Source organism: Heptranchias perlo, chromosome 23 (genome assembly GCF_035084215.1).
Source record: "Heptranchias perlo isolate sHepPer1 chromosome 23, sHepPer1.hap1, whole genome shotgun sequence".
Taxonomy (NCBI): Eukaryota; Metazoa; Chordata; class Chondrichthyes; order Hexanchiformes; family Hexanchidae; genus Heptranchias; species Heptranchias perlo.
The window spans coordinates 10,384,282-10,400,403 of record NC_090347.1 but is presented as its reverse complement, the minus strand read 5'-3'; the positions used below and the strand labels follow the sequence as shown (position 1 = coordinate 10,400,403).

At 43.4% G+C, this 16,122-nt stretch overlaps 1 protein-coding gene across 7 annotated transcripts in view; it reads left to right on the top strand.

Moving 5' to 3' along the window:
* The window catches only part of LOC137341080 (endonuclease V-like), a 97,931-nt gene extending 82,578 nt beyond the window's left edge, over positions 1-15,353 (top strand). For 6 of the 7 annotated variants that reach the window (XR_010966954.1, XR_010966951.1, XR_010966949.1 and 3 more), the window contains 2 exons: positions 9,379-9,568; positions 15,009-15,353. The gene's annotated coding sequence lies outside the window, so the exon portion shown is untranslated. The remainder of the gene's footprint in view (positions 1-9,378; positions 9,569-15,008) is intronic. The other variant, XM_068003990.1, reaches the window with a different exon arrangement.
* The last annotated feature ends 769 nt before the right edge of the window (positions 15,354-16,122 follow it).

Below are 16,122 nucleotides of genomic sequence, written 5' to 3'. Positions count from 1 at the left end.
AACCTGCACCCTCAAGTCTTTCTGCTCTCGCACAGCACCGAGTCTACTTCCATTCAGAGTATAATTACTGCTGTTTTTTTTTACTAACATCTATCACCTTACACTTACTGAAACTGAATTCCATCTACCACTTTTTAGCCCACTTCCCCATCGCTTTACAGTTTCCTTTTGGTGGTGGCAGCTTATTTAGCTGAGCCAGGCACTGCCATGTACTCACACACACTAGTGATTCTTTTAGCTCATTGGTAAAGAGAGACACTTAAAGATCTATAATTATTTTGTACTGAATTTGAGACTCGGGTTATATGCAGTCAAAAATTGCTGTCCTTGAACTGTCTCATATTCGATAGAGAGCAGATACTTAATTAAGCAGGCCATTCATCACTCATCCCAACATGGCACTGCATATATCTTAGTCATAGTGATACATATATAACTTTGCAGTATTTTATCTGATGAAAAATGCAGAGTGAAAAAAACAAATCCAACTTTAATCCATTTCAGTGTTGAACATATGCTGTTTTTTTTCCAATCCAAAAGGGTCTTAAATATTAATGCTTTAAGTATTACATCTGATAGGCAGCATAAAATATTGAATTTGGCATGCATTAGATGCTGAAACAGCACAGTCTTGCAGGCAGAAGCTTAGTGCTTTAGTGTTAGATTTTGGCTGAAAGCCCGGAAGTAGCCATAGTTACTGAAAACCAATTGGTTCTAAACTATTATCTTTATTTGTGGTGTGGAGGATTCCATTGGTCTGCTGCCTTGCTGCAGGCTGGATTTCTGTACAGTTCCCCAGTATTGTTACAGTACGGACAGGGCGTGGAGATTCTAACTCATTTCTTGACCCTTTTGTAGTCAGCATATTGTAATTTTTGATGCCAGTTCTTTCTTGAACATTTCAGCCGTAACCCTTGAAATTTTTAGAACATAAGAAATAGGAGCAGGAGTATACAGCCCCACGAGCCTGCTCCACCATTCAATCAGGTCATGGCTGATCTTCGACCTCAACTCTACTTTCCTACCCGATTCCCACATCCCTTGATTCCCCTAGAGTCCAAAAATCTATCTATCTCAGCCTTGAATATGCTCAACGACTCAGCAGCCACAGCCCTCTAGGGTAGAGAATTCCAAAGATTCACAACCCTCTGAGTGAAGAAATTCCTCCTCATCTCAGTCTTAAAACAGCCGACTCCTTATCCTGAGACTATGCCCCCTAGTTGTAGACTCTCTAGCCATGGAAACAACCTCTCAGCATCTATCCTGTCAAGCCCCTTAGAATCTTGTATGTTTCAATGACATCCCCTCTCATTGTTCTAAACTCCAGTGAGCATAGACCCATTCTACTCAACCTCTCCTCATAGGACAACCGTCTCATCCCTCTAAGGCAAGTATATCCTTCCTTAGATAAGGAGACCAAAACTGTACACAGTACTCCAGATGAGGACTCACCAAAGCTCTGTACAATTGTAATAAGACGTCCTTACTCTTGTACTCCAACCCCTTGCAATAAAGGCCATCATACCATTTGTGTTCCTAATTGCTTGCTGTACCTGCATGCTAACTTTGTGTTTCTTGCACGAGGACACCCAAATCTCTCTGAACACCAACATTTAACAGTTTCTTACCATTTAAAAAACATTCTGCTTTTCTATTCTTCCTACCAAAGTGAATAACCTCACATTTCCCCACATTATACTCCATCTGCCACCTTCCTGCCCACGCATTTAACCTGTCTATATCCCTTTGCAGACTCTGAGTCCTCCTCACACCTTACTTTCCCACCTAGCTTTGTATCGTCAGCAAATTTGGATAAATGACACTTGGTCCCTTCATCTAAGTCATTAATATAGATTGTAAATAGCTGAGGCCCAAGCACCGATCCTTGCAGCACCCCATTAGTTACAGCCTGCCAACCTGAAAATGACCCGTTTATCCCTACTCTCTGTTTTCTGTCCGTTAACCAATGCTGTATCCATGCTAATATGTTACCCCCAACCCCATGAGCCCTTATCCTGTGTTACAACCTTTTATGTGGCACCTTATCGAATGCTTTTTGAAAATCCAAATATACTACATCCACTGGTTCCCCTTTACCTACCTTGCCAGTTACATCCTCAAAAAACTCTAATAAATTTGTCAAATATGTTTTCCCTTTTATAAAACCATGTTAACTCTGCCTGATCATATTATGATGTTCTAAGTGCCCTGTTACCACTTCCTTAATAATGGATTCCAGCATTTTCCCGACGACTGATGTCAGGCTAACCGGCCTGTAGTTCCCTGTTTTCTCTCTCCCTCCTTTCTTGAATAGCGGGGTTACATTTTCTACCTTGCAGTCTGCTGGGACCGTTCTAGAATCTAGGGAATTTTGGAAGATCACAACCAATGCATCCACTATCTCTGCAGCCACCTCTTTTAGAACCCTCGGATGTAGGCCGTCAGGTCCAGGGGATTTATCGGCTTTTAGTCCCATTAGTTTCTCCAGTACTTTTTCCTCTACTGATATTAATTACTTTAAGTTCCTCACTCTCTAACCCCTTGGTTCCCCACTATTTCTGGTATGCTTTTTGTGTCTTCTACTGTGAAGACAGATACAAAATATTTGTTTTAACACATCTGCCATTTCCTGATTCCCCATTATAATTTCTCCTGTCTCAGCCTCCAAGGGACCAACGCTTACTTTTGCTAAACTCTCCCTTTTTACATACTTGTGGAAGCTCTTACAATCCGTTTTTATATTTTGTTGGCATTTTAAAAATGAAAGAGCCTTCCACCCTACAGTTTATATAAGACACAATAAATATTAAAACCACAATCCACGGCATGTAGCATTTCTATTTTTATGCTGCGTTCCTTAGATCGTAACCCATAAATTTCCTTCAAAATGCACATCTTAATGGGAAATTTCCCACACTAGAAATTATAGCATTGACCATTATTTTAATGTTGAGCTATTAAAAATACTTAATTAATTTCAATCTCAAATGACTAACTAAAAATTATAACTTTTTGTGTGTGTGATTTGTTTGTTCATTTCAAATAATCAGCTTCCATCTCTTTTTTTTTCCATTTGAGCTCTGAGCTCATCGATAAGACACGTGCAACGGACATCGTGGGGGTGGGGGGGGAATTGGTCCTCATTACGCCCTTTTGCCAGGTGTAAAACGGGCAACGAGGATCAATTTCGGGGCGCAAAGCCCCCCCGCCCGATCTGGGGTATGGGCGCCGCCATATTGGTGAAGGCAGCTTCCCAGGCGTCCATGGTGCCTGCTTGAAACAGGTGTTAAGCTTCTTTCATATGTAAATGAGGAGCCCAGCGTCTGTTTCGGAATCCCCTCCAGGAAATTCGGCAGTGCAGAGCACGCAGACGCCGGGCTTGCACCGCTCATAACCTGGTCTTCATAGGGCCTAACCAGCGGTTCTAAAAGGACATCTAGAGGCCGCCACCAAAAATGTACATTTCTTTTTACACTTACCTTGACCTGGAGCAAGGAGGAACAGGAGTGCTCTTCCCAACTCTGCACTACTACTGCCGTCCCATGCTCAGCTCCCCCCTTTCCCCCCGTTCTCCTGCCCCTCCTTCAGGACTTAACTGACGGCCGCTAACGGCGAGGAATCGGGTCCAAATTGGATCCCGGCAAATGGGCGTGCTGCCTCTGGATGTGCCGGCAGCTCGCCACTGTTATTACAATGAAGCCTGATTTCTGTCGAGACTCGGGTGTCCCTGTTCGGGCGCACGTTGGAAGCGCCCCATCAGCTATGCACCTGACAACAGGCCATGACAAATAACTAACTCAAGCACTGAACCAGCCGTGTTATGGGGATACTAGCTGGTTACCTTCAGACTGACATTCTCCTCTCAAACTCCACCCTATGCAAACACTAACTCAATCAGAACTCTGCTGCTCATATCCGATCCTACACACAACCCCTCTCACTTGAGAACCCTATGTTTACCAAGCTCCTCTGGCTTTCTGCCTCCAAGCACATTAACTTCAAAATCTTCATTCTCATTTGCAAGTCCTTTCCCTTCCTCACTGCATCCTTGCTCTGCAACTTCCTCATGTCCCAACTTGCTTCCTCCACTCTTCTAACTACTGCACATTCCTCCACTTTACTCCATCCCTCTGCTCCATTATCAGTAGCAGGGCTTTCAGCCCTCCACTCTCAAACTCTAACTTTTCCCTCTCATCTTGCTATATCTTTGCTCACTTTCGAAAACCTACCTCTTCGATTACACCTTCAATCACCTCACCTAACTCCTCCTAATTCCTGCTCGGTGTCCAATTCCCGCCTCCCATCCTTGCGAAGTACTTGGGGATGTTTCACAATGTTAAACCTGATTCTTAAGTTACTGCGGATCCTTTCCACTCAGCATTTGTTTTAAAAATAAAATTGGGACCTGGTGGAGCAGAACCGTAAAAAATAAATTTGGTTTCGTTCTTTTTAAAATAGACAACCCACAGAGCAGGGCTGGGTATAGATTGACCTCCCACTCCGTTCAGTTCCGATCTGAGAAAGTGCTACGTGCAGACCATTGCCTGAATATATTTGCAGGGAGTATTGATGGCAGCCTTGCAGCAAGCCGTATACTCACCCTCTTGGCTGCAAGGTGTAAGTCTGGGCATAAAGGAGAGAAAAAATGCCCAATGAAGAAAAAAGTCACAAACTAGTTTGTAAAACTAGATTTTGTACAATACAACGAGTACAATTGACAGCATGATAGTTCACTATGTTCCATGTAATTCATTGCTTATTCCCAGAGCTGCCTGTGTAATGTGACCCATGTATATACTGTACTTTGTAAATCGCAGAGGGTGATAGAAGCAACACAGTGAAAATACTGGCAGGTGTTGAATTAGACACAGCGACAGGTGTTAACAGTCCTTACAGTTAAGTAGATGTTTATTTATGTAATTTCACAAGGCGGAAAGGTGATGGATTCCCAGGTTGCTTTCAGTGATCCTGGTGGATTGATGAGCAGCAATAAAAAACGGCTTTCTAAGCAAGGAAATGACTAGAAATATACCATGAAGCAGCAATCTGTAATTAAACAATGCCATAAAATTGGGAGAGGTAAAGATAATTGAAAGATTCAGGAAGAAAAGAATGTTGTTGTGAAAGTAATCATTTTAGTTACAGAATATGCTATTTAATTGTAACTCAGGGCTTCTTTATGTAATACTCATGTTGATGTACGCCACCAGTAGAAAATTCATGGTCTAATATTTGTACATGTGAGCAGTGTTGAAAAACACTCAAGTTGTGGACTGTACAGTGACACTTTGTAATGCTTTGCAGACACCCTACACACAACTTCTTCAGAGACTTCAGCCAGTGTAGACTTCGATTTTGCAGAGTTGTCTGGCTGTGATGGGGGCACAAATGTTTGTGGGTAGAAGGTAATCTTTGTGAAAGATTTGCTGCAACCAATCTCAATTCCTTCTTTCTTTTTTTTTCTCCCAACACCCGGCCTCCGATCCCCCTGCCTGGCCTCCGATTCCCCTTCCCCGCACCTTCTCCCCGATCCCCCTGCCCGGCCTCCGATTCCCCTTCCCCGCACTTCCTCCCCGATCCCCCTGCCCGGCCTCCGATTCCCCTTCCCCGCACCTTCTCCCCGATCCCCCTGCCCGGCCTCCGATTCCCCTTCCCCGCACTTCCTCCCCGATCCCCCTGCCCGGCCTCCGATTCCCCTTCCTCGCACCTTCTCCCCGAACCCCCTGCCCGGCCTCCAATCCCCCTGCCCGGCCTCCGATTCCCCTTCCCCACACATCCTCCCCGATCCCCCTGCCTGGCCTCCGATTCCCCTTCCCCGTCCCTCATCCCCGAACCCGCCGCCCGGCCTCCGATTCCCCTTCCCCGCACTTCCTCCCCAATCCCCCTGCCTGGCCTCCGATTCTCCTTCCCCGTACCTCATCCCCGAACCCCATCCCCGGCCTCCAATCCCCATGCCCGGCCTCCGATTCCCCTTCCCCGCACCTCCTCCCCGATCCCCCTGCCCGTCCTCCGATTCCCCTTCCCCGCACCTCCTCCCCAATCCCCCTGCCCGGCCTCCGATTCCCCTTCCCCGCACCTCCTCCCCGAACCCAATCCCTGGCCTCCGATCTCCTGCCCTCCGGCCTCCAATCCCATATTTGTGAGCTCTACCTAGTACCTGTCAGTTCTTTGGGTAAGCAATAATGTTCACAATAATTCATTGTTATAATGCACAATGTCTGTCCCACATATCAAGATTGTTACCATCTATTCCAACTTCAAGTTTTCCTCTCTCAATGGTTTCACAGTTGTTCCTGTAAGCAGACTGCAATCCCTATAATCCAGAAGCCGTACTGTTATGTAATCTGTTCTTTCACTTTTGTGCAACCAGAAGGATTTTCAATTACCGTTACTTACAGTAAACTGCTTACTGAATTAAATATAGTCTCGTGCTACTCTATCGCACACACTTCAGAAAAGCAGAAATTTAGTCAGGCGGGCCAGAATAGTTAATATATTTAGTTGCAATTATTAAGTAGTGATATGAAGAACAAAACATTCTGACAAATACCATTGAAATCATAGATACAATTATTATTTTTAAAGTCCATAATAGGTTCATTACCCTTTGTAAGACCAGATTCTGCAGAATTGAAATGGCCTTTGGCCTCTGCAAAGACTGATCTATCAGAATGTGCTCCCATCAACTAATCTGAAAATCCAGGTTAGCGGACCTTAACAGTAAAAGGAAGCTCTTTTTTATATTAAATGACCAAAAGATAATCTAAATTGAGGATTTACCCAAATGAATTGGGACACAGGACTAATGACCTCAAAATCAGGAATTATTCATATACAGTCAAATGCCAGAGGGATGCTATTTCACAGCTGTGCATCTAGCTATAATAACATATTAAAAGTCTTGTGACTAGTGTGCACCTCCTGCTTTTACACTTACTTCCTTTTGACATCTTTTTCCCTTTACACCTTGGTGATTGGCTCAAAGTGAAACAGCAGTAAATCAGAACTTGAAGAGGTGGGGAACTTCTTCCAGTGTGATGCCAAACCCCAGCCCCCTCCCACCCCACCATGCTGCCAAACCCCAGCCCCCTCCCACCCCACCATGCTGCCAAACCCCAGCAACCCCCCCACCCCACCCCACCATGCTGCCAAACCCCAGCACCCCCCCCACCCCACCATGCTGCCAAACCCCAGCACCGCCCCCCACCCCACCATGCTGCCAAACCCCAGCCCCCTCCCACCCCACCATGCTGCCAAACCCCAGCACCCCCCCACCCCACCCCACCATGCTGCCAAACCCCAGCCCCCTCCCACCCCACCATGCTGCCAAACCCCAGCACCCCCCCCCCACCCCACCATGCTGCCAAACCCCAGCCCCCTCCCACCCCACCATGCTGCCAAACCCCAGCACCCCCCCCCACCCCACCATGCTGCCAAACCCCAGCACCCCCCCACCCCACCATGCTGCCAAACCCCAGCCCCCAGCACCCCCCCCACCCACCATGCTGCCAAACCCCAGCAGCCCCCCACCCCACCATGCTGCCAAACCCCAGCACCCCCCCACCCCACCATGCTGCCAAACCCCAGCAGCCCCCTACCCCACCATGCTGCCAAACCCCAGCAGCCCCCCACCCCACCATGCTGCCAAACCCCAGCAGCCCCCCACCCCACCATGCTGCCAAACCCCAGCAGCCCCACCATGCTGCCAAACCCCAGCAGCCCCCCCACCCCACCATGCTGCCAAACCCCAGCACCCCCCACCCCACCATGCTGCCAAACCCCAGCACCCCCCACCCCACCATGCTGCCAAACCCCAGCAGCCCCACCATGCTGCCAAACCCCAGCAGCCCCCCCACCCCACCATGCTGCCAAACCCCAGCAGCCCCCCCACCCCACCATGCTGCCAAACCCCAGCAGCCCCCCCCACCCCACCATGCTGCCAAACCCCAGCAGCCCCCCCACCCCACCATGCTGCCAAACCCCAGCAGCCCCCCCACCCCACCATGCTGCCAAACCCCAGCAGCCCCCCCACCCCACCATGCTGCCAAACCCCAGCAGCCCCCCCACCCCACCATGCTGCCAAACCCCAGCAGCCCCCCCACCCCACCATGCTGCCAAACCCCAGCCCCCCCCCCCCCCAGCACCTCCCCCACCCCACCATGCTGCCAAACCCCAGCACCTCCCCCACCCCACCATGCTGCCAAACCCCAGCCTCCCCACCCCACCATGCTGCCAAACCCTAGCAACCCACCATGCTGCCAAACCGTAGCACCCACACCCTAGTGCTGCCAAACCCCTGGACCCCCCCACCCCACTTCTGCCAATGCCAGGACCACCACCCAAGTTTTGCCAAACTCTAGAACCATCTCCCCAGTGCTACCAAAGCCCAGGACCACACCCCAGTGCAGCTAAAACTCATCTCCCTCCCTAGTATTGCTAAGTACCAGGTACCTACAGTTACATTTTGCATACAATCTTGCAGTGTATCTTCAGCTTTACAAAAGGTATGGGATAAAATCAAATGCATCAGTAGATATATATATATTTTTTTATTCGATCATGGGTTGTGGGCATCACTGGCGAGGCCAGCGTTTATGGCCCATCCCTAATTGCCCTTGTGAGCTGCCTTTTTGAACCGCTGCAGTCCGTGTGGTGACGGTTCTCCCACAGTGCTGTTAGGAAGGGAGTTCCAGGATTTTGACCCAGCGACGATGAAGGAACGGCAATATATTTCCAAGTCGGGATGGTGTGTGACTTGGAGGGGAACGTGCAGGTGGTGGTGTTCCCATGTGCCTGCTGCCCTTGTCCTTCATATATACATATATAATATAAAATAAATACCACTCACTTATCGTTTTTGAAGAATAATGGACAGGGTGCTTTTATCCCCAAAGCACTGGTGAAAATCCAACACACCATGTAATAAAAATACATTTTGACTTATTCAGTCACCGTAAGTCAATAGCTCGAATGTTATGCCCTTCACGTATAAAACAGTGAATCATCTGACTTACTGTGAGCAATGCCACTTAAGATCTGCTGGTTTATATACTAAAAGTCTTGTGCATAGCATGCACTTCCAGTAAATGTCACAATTACCTCCTGTCACACTTGCCCTGCTATACTATTCCCGTCACGGCTTGTTGGTAACACCCATTATAAAACAGCATATCTTTTGCCTCACTGTGAGCAATGCCACTGGAGATCTGCTAGTAAATGTCTTGCGTCAATTGCAAGTCTGTAACACCCCAAACATCACCCACCAAGTGTCACACTTCATTACAAATGCAAGATAAAAGAAGACAGACACTTCATCCTGAGTTTGGATCTGAAATCTAGAACTTGCAAGCAATTTACTGTTTTCTAATTAACCCCTAGGAATTTGCAAGCAGCTGGATGGTCACCTGATTGCCTCACGAAGTACTTGAGCGTTGGTCTTAAAAGGACAGACCAGGTTAGCAACCAAACATCAGAACCTTGTTCCAGACCGTTCAGGAGCAACACCACGAGGTTCAGTCGTGTGAATTCAAAAATTACCAACAGACTTTAACAAAAAAATACAGCAATGGTCAGTATTGTCATGTAAACATTCTGTAACTTGACATAAGAAAAAAGAATTTGCATTTATACAGCACCTTTCACAACCTCAGGACATTCCAAAGCACTTCTCTGCCAATGAAGTACTCTTGAAGTGGTCACTATTGTAATGTAGGTAAATGTGGCAGCCAATTTGTGCACAGCAAGGTCCCACAAACAGCAATGTGATAAATGACTTTATAATCTGTTTTTTAAGTGATGTTTGTTGAGGGATAAATGTTGCCCAGGACACTGGGGATGAACTCACCTGTTCTTCTTTGAATAGTCCCATGGAATCTTTTATGCCTACCTGACAGGGCAGACAGAGCCCTGGCTTAACATCTCACCCAAGAGGCAGCACCTTTAACAATGCAGCACTGCCTCAATTATGCATACAAGTGTCAGCCTAGGTTATGTGCTCAGGTTTCTGGAGCAGGGGGCTTGAACCCATAACCTTCTGATTCTGGGGCAACAGTGCCACCAGCATGCCAAGCCCAAGTGTATATCCACACTCTGTCCCAGTGCTGATGCTGAAAGCTTTCATTTCAGGAAATGCCAAAATTCAGACGGGCAAAGCTAACTTGTTTTTTTAATAAAGCTGGAGATCGGACAGGATGAACAAACCAGAAACCAATATTCCTGCTCAACACAATCTTGAAAATACTGGCTAAAGTATTACCTAAGGTTGTAATAAAATAATAAATACTGATTAAATTAGATTTATTAAAGGAAGATGATGCACAGCCCACGACATAAGGTGGCTTTTTCATCTAATCTTCCTGGCCTGCAGTTTAAACACCACAATAGCCCTGATTTTATTAGATGCAGAAAAACTATTCAACATGTTCAGCAGGAATTGATGATACTAATGAAAGGTTCAACCTAGGCCTGCTGTTTGGACACTTACTCCGACAGTTATATCATGTTAAAGTTGTTTGGTACTAGAATTCTCAAGCAGAAAAAGAGATCGAAGAGTGAATTCCAAGTCCTGTAAAAGGAGTCGGGGAACATTGCTACTCTTGTACATGGAGGATGCCTCATTTTGAGTCATTAATCCATTTGACTCTATTCTCACATACTTTTATTAGTATAGTTGTAACTTTGCCATGGACTTCACAGAAGACACAGATGCCATGAACTGGTGTTCTGTCTGATTTTCCAAATGTTGCGTTTTTTGTCATTCCACAACTGAAGGAGAACCATGGTAGCAGGTGGCAACACTAGAGAATTAATGGGGTAAGTATGGAGTGAGCAATGCATAGATTCATTTTTTAAAGGCTGCAATTATAGTAAACTGTTATCTGTGGACCATGATGCAATCAGCAGAACCAAGTTATACCACTGACTGCAAGCACACAGGGGGTTCTGTACTTGCATGCTTGGACACACATACGAGTTCTGACCGCCCGGTGACTCATTTTTAATGTTATAGAGCACAGGCAGCAGCATTCTGCTAACATTAAAACATTTATAATGCACTGACTTGGCACTTTTAAATCGTGGCTTAGATCTGCGTTGGACTGAGATCGATGTAAGAGGGCCAACTAGAAATGATCTCGCACTGTTTGGGTTAGTGCACACAGGAGACAGATCTTAACCCAACTCCTGAGTTAGGCATCATTGCACACGTGAAAATGCTTCACTTTGACACACAAATGGCAATGTAACTACAAAAATAGTCATTATTTGACCTTCAGTAATTGCCTTCTTATAGAACATTTCTTATAACTCTGTTCACTCGGACTTATGCTTTAATGAAGTCAGACTTAATTATTTAGTTTGTAACCCACATTAATTTTTACACACTTCCAGAATTTATGTGGATGTTGTGTTCAATGAATCCCAGTTTAATTTACTCAACAGCTTAGTCTGAAATAAATCAGTTAATTTATAGCACACGATTCAGAATTATGGATGCTGAGACTGTCAAAGTAAGATGCGTCACATTGAACTTTCACCTGGGGTGAATTGCAATTTTATCATTGCGTTAGAATTTACTGGCAGCCATTGGAAAAAGAAGCATATCAAGTATGTCCCTTTTGCCAGGGCCCAGCAATGCAGCAGGTTGGAGTTTCACTGTGCAACAAGTTCATATCCACACATGAGGAATTTCTAATCTTCTTGAGCAGGTGCCTTTTAAGAAAGAAGTTAATTTATTCTCATCCCAGAACTCAGCAACCACTACTCCCATAACATTTGAGTGTGGCCTAACTCGCAGATCTTTCACTGTGACAGACCACTTTGGAAACTGAAAAGAATTCTTGTGCTGGGCCAGCTCATTACTGAGCATATTGTTGTGGAAAACTAGATAAAACCAGTGCTTTACAGATATGGCAGATCAGCTGCCAATTGAATAATTACCTTTTGTTTTGCTTAAAAGAGGCGCCCTTTCATATACTTACCTTTCTTGTGTAGTTATGGATTCCTGATAGTCTTAGATTACTCCTTTCACCCAACTATCAAGTATTCGAGTGCCTTGTGATTTGAATTATGTGTCATTCCCCTTGGGCCCTTAACTCACTTTATATACTGTTTCTCTACCTATATGGCCTTGTCTAGAATGCAGAATTTACAATTAATTTGTAGACGTAGGTCATTTATGTTGAATCATCAACATTTCGTTTGAACTTTTTTTGTTATTTTGGGGTTGTTTGTTTCACTGTCAGACATCCCAGAGCTGGCCGGTCGACTTAAGACAGTAACAATTTCTTGCAGCCAATGATGGCTAAATTGTCTAATACCAAGATTCACAACTAACTATTTCTGTCTACATTTTGTGGAATGTTGAGCCAAGTATAGTTCTGATTTCAAGTATAAAGTTCCTTGCCAAAGCAGTTGTGTATTCATATAGAATAGACTATTCTCCTTACTTCATGTACAAAGTGTTTAAGTACTTTTGAATGACTAGCCTTTGTGATGTTGCGATTCTTTACAACTTACCATTTGTGCAAGTTCTAAGACAAAATTGTGTTGCATTTTCAGTAAGAACATTGTACCCAAAATTCTAATATCAAACTGTAGCTGGATACTTAAAACCTATTTTTAATTCAGTAGCACATTTTATAGATTAAGGTAATAAATCCTCGAATATTAGTATCACAACCTTTCAGTCTGCCTTCACCTATCTCACCTGTATTGAGTGTACTCAGTGTAGTTTGATTGAATAAGGTTGTTGGGCTAGAGATTGCTCTTGCTGTAGGAGAGAAATTCTTGATGAAAATTTATCTTTAAAAGCAACAGTGGAACCAAGTCAATTTTAAAAGCACAATCTTTTGCAATCGTTCCTTTTATTTCCAGTTATCATACTAGATTTCCCACTGTTCTGTGGCTGAGAAAGTGCTCACAGTGGCTGTTCCCAGCCTCCACTGCTGTTATTCTGAGTACTGGGCACTGCATGGGAGTGGCAGGGGGTAATTCACCCCCAAATCTTCCCTCCCTTCCCTTTGCCTTCATTTGATGTCTTGCAATGACGACTGGGCCAAAATCAGTAACTCCTTGTGTGGTGAAGCACCCAGATGCAAACTTAGTTGCATGGCAATTTATTGTGCTGTTGGACTCCATTCAAAGCATATACTGTTGATATTTAGTGAATAGCTTTGCTTTAAATTATGGGACTCACAAGGAATATTCAATACATTTGATATTATACGACAGAATTTATTAAAATCCTTTTCCAGACACACAAAATCTAATTTATTCCTTCTTAACAGCTTAAATACAGTTGATGATGTTGAATATCTGTAGAATTGTTGACATTAGAAGAAGGAATAGGTTATCTAGCCTCATTACAAATTTGAATGGCACCACTTAATCCTCATCTCTGTTGTATCATAACTTGTCTTCATGTAGTGACTGCAGTGGTTCCGTATATTTAGTAAAAAGAACCAGAAGCCATATCACTGAATGTACCTGCAGTTAGAGGTGACGATCCACGCACATGAACATTCATAAATAAGACCCATGGTCTGAAGTACCCAAAAATCATTCAGAGATTAATAAATAGTGACATAAACATATTTATACCAGGCCAGAAAGATCTTTATTTTTCATGTTTTAAGTTATCACACAGGTGGCAAGCCTCTGCAGCTTAACAAGTTGTGCTAAGTTTTATTGAAATATTGTTTGACTGAAAAATAAAAGGCTTTATATTATCTAAGTAATGTATAGCACTGCAACAGTCAAATTGAAGTGTGGGGTATTTTAAACTCACTGACTCTGAATCTTAAATCTCTTACCTTTAATCTTATATCTATGTCCTCTCTTCCAATGATGATGTTTAGTTGACAGCATGAAGGTGGCCAAGACTCTGTGTTGACTCGATATTTCTCCCTCCTGTGTGGGGAAAGTGTCTGGACCCCACTTGGGATCTTCACTTGACAACACAGCCAAGACTGGCGATTCTCACGGGAGTGGTGATGGAAGGGACATCTTAAGCACAAAATAAAACCTGCATTTCATAGAGCACCAACAGACTGCACATACAATAATCTTTAAAATGAATAGTCCAATGCAGACCCGCTGTGAATTGTAGATTACAAGGTGTTTTTCAATAGAATTTTTTTGCTTCTAATAATTAGGATTAATGGATTAATGTGCTTTCTTGGTTAATTATTCCGAATTGGATGAAGCAATATACCATATGATTATTGAGAAGGAATTGTTTTAAAATTGTTTGGCAGAAGTGTATAATTGAATACCAGACTCTCACAAGAATATAATTTAATTCACAAATTTAAACTTATACAGTCCTTGATTTATCTGCAGCAAAGTATTTCTAAAATTTTAGGTACTAATGTGATCTTCTGCATGTCTCTAACTCAATCGAAAGCTTCCAGTGATTTTAAGCATTTCATCTCACTTGAGATGATGTAAATGATCACTTTTGGCTTCCCTATTTTAATTGTTGTTACCCTTTCTTTAAATGTATTGTCTCATGCTGGCCTTGCTTAGTAACAGTTTAATATATCTGTGTTTTCAGTGCATAACTGAAGAGTATTTGCATACTTATGTGAGCTCAATCACACCTGTGAATGTTATTACTTTTAAAGGGGCCACAAGAGTGTCCCATCAACTGTAAAAGACAACATTAATTGCAATAACATTTCACCAGACCTAACAACATAACTATGTGGAAAATGGAAAGGCAGACTGGCCTGAGTTCATTTCAAGACAGTAACTGTGAAGGTTGTGTGATCAGTGGGTCCTTGCTATGGATTAATTTCATTTTTGCATGGTGTATCAGAGGCTGAAATCCCCACTCTCCCAGCAATAATGCAAGCTGACTGCTGAAACAGCTGGATCAAAATTATTGAGTGAAGATGCTGGCACTTCAAACTCCAACACGATTTCCCCCATTCTAACCTTGAGACTTGTAAAAACTCTTTAATGTACAGCAAGGTGCTGACTGTACTCCTGTCTCCTTTCATATGCAGTTCACATACAAAACTATAGAGATGGCTCAGAAAATAAACTTCGCTCACAATAATGAATTCCCAAGACAGGAGATAAAGGAAAGTCAATGGCTGCTGAAGTTTTGCCAGGAATGCTGGAACTGAACTTTCTTTCTATTCATTGTTCTACCAGCACCGAACCATTGAGGTGTTCCAAGATCAACTTCTTTTTAACCTACCTTTGATAATGTTTTATGTAAGCAAATAGGACGGTAGTTTCTCAGGGTAAACATCTTTTAAACATTTTTTCTAATGAGACACCTCTATACGAATTAAAGCTGTCATACATCAAGAATGATGTGGAGATGCCGGTGATGGACTGGGGTTGACAATTGTAAACAATTTTACAACACCAAGTTATAGTCCAGCAATTTTATTTTAAATTCACAAGCTTTCGGAGGCTACCTCCTTCCTCAGGTGAACGATGTGGAAAATTTTCCACATCATTTTCCACATCGTTCACCTGAGGAAGGAGGTAGCCTCCGAAAGCTTGTGAATTTAAAATAAAATTGCTGGACTATAACTTGGTGTTGTAAAATTGTTTACAATACATCAAGAACTGTTAGTATGCTGACTTGCAATCTGCTTTAATGGTCAAATTAATGATTCAGTTTGAGTTGTTTATAATGTTTGTCCTGCTCATCCTAAATCAATACCACGTAAGCTTTGCAGTTACAATAGCTCTATATTTCTACCTTTTTTTGTTTTTAGGTTAGCAGATTGTGTTAAATAGTTTAAACACATTTTGTAATACTTTTAAAATAATATTTGTACTTTTTTTGTTCAAAAAAGTAACAACTTTTGCACAAATAGATTTAAAATAAAAAACCCATGAACTTAAACCATTCTATGTTGTATTGAAATGTGTTTTCAATGAACAATACTAGGTTTGAAAGAATAGGAAGTACCTGTTCCTCTGCTGGATCATTAAATCTGCATTGAGAAGGTTTTCATAATGTCCTCGTCATTCTTGTTTTCTTGTGGTTGCACTGTTCAACCGTTTTCAAAAAAGAAATCCTTTTTAAAGAGGGTAGCAGATATTTTCAGGAGCTAGCACCCATGTCCTCTATTCGTAAATTTTCTTTCGACATAGTTA